Here is a 1,390-nt window from a genome sequence, read left to right as displayed (position 1 = left end):
ACAATTAATACATGTTGTCAATTCTGCCAGGATGTTGAATTCCACTTGATCTGAGTTTGGAGTGTGTGTTCTTTCTTTCTGTGTTTAGTGTAAATGACTGTCATGCTGCCTGTGTTTCAGGGTAAATAAAGGCCTATGGGTGACACCAATCGCAGAGTTTGTATTAATTTGAATAAAATGTGAAGGACAAATAAAGAACAGGATAAAACTAAGCAATAAATGATTGGCAAATTCTACTAATCACCAACTTTGTTTATTAAATTGACCAATGTAGAAAATGGGTGTGATTAATTGGACAGTTTAGGCAATCCTTAAGCCCAAATTTACACCATGGACTCATAATAAAGTGTAAAGTGTTGGAATATGAAATGTAATCTATATTATTTTATTATTATTATCAAGACTTATAACAGGCAGGAACATATTACCAATTTCAAATTCTTCAGATTCTTATTACCACAGTGCTTCTAACTTATTGTACAAATTTGCATTACTGTTCCACATCTGACTTCATAAATATACATTAAGGTTACACATACTTTACCATACAGTTTTGTAATCCTTATATACATGCTATCTTTTTTTATATATTTCTTTTTATATTACATTATATCTTTTTCATGTACGTACAGATTACTGCGTCTGTTTGTTCCTTTTAAGTACTTTTTTATGAATGGCAGTCCCAGCAGAAAGCAAACTGAATTGCTTTGTGCAGTGCAAACTTGTTTCTCTGTGTGTATGCCAATAAAGCTTTTAACTTAATACATAATAATAATACACACCTGTTGCTTGTACAGAAAGTCCTTGGTTAGCTTTCACAGACTAAACTGTCCATGATGTTGAATAACTTGATAATAGTGCTGAAATTCGTCCCAACATTCTGCTTGAAGGTAAACTATGAATCAGCATGTTGTGCACGGTGTTGCGCGACTGTGTTTACTTGGCAGTTAGTTCATGCTTCAGCATCTTTACAGGTTCTTACAGTTTGTCCCGCTCCCCTAATAAAGCTGCTTGCATCCAGTCAGCAGTAATCTGTGTATAGATGGTGTGATAGAGAGGGATTTCAGTGTTTGGTGTGGCGAAGAGGGGCAGCATGGGAATGTGGATTTTCACCGTTTAGGAGAATCAGTTAACTATCCATCACACAAAGATCAGGTTACACAGACATGCAGGTTCTACTCTACTGGTCATCGTTTTTCTGACAGGACTGTTTTCTGTCAGTGAGTGCTTATTGTCTTGCTTTTTTTTTTTTTTTTTTGGGGGGGGGGGGGGGGGGGGGGGGGGGGGCTTTTTTCAGGTCAGAGCAACTGCCCTTCAAAATTCCTGTGCACGTCCCTGAGAGGTAGATATGTATTCATTTAAAAGCTGTGTATTTGGTCTATTCTTGGGC

The sequence above is a fragment of the Micropterus dolomieu genome, linkage group LG19 (genome assembly GCF_021292245.1).
Source record: "Micropterus dolomieu isolate WLL.071019.BEF.003 ecotype Adirondacks linkage group LG19, ASM2129224v1, whole genome shotgun sequence".
Lineage (NCBI taxonomy): Eukaryota > Metazoa > Chordata > Actinopteri > Centrarchiformes > Centrarchidae > Micropterus > Micropterus dolomieu.
Note: the sequence above shows the minus strand (reverse complement) of the source record.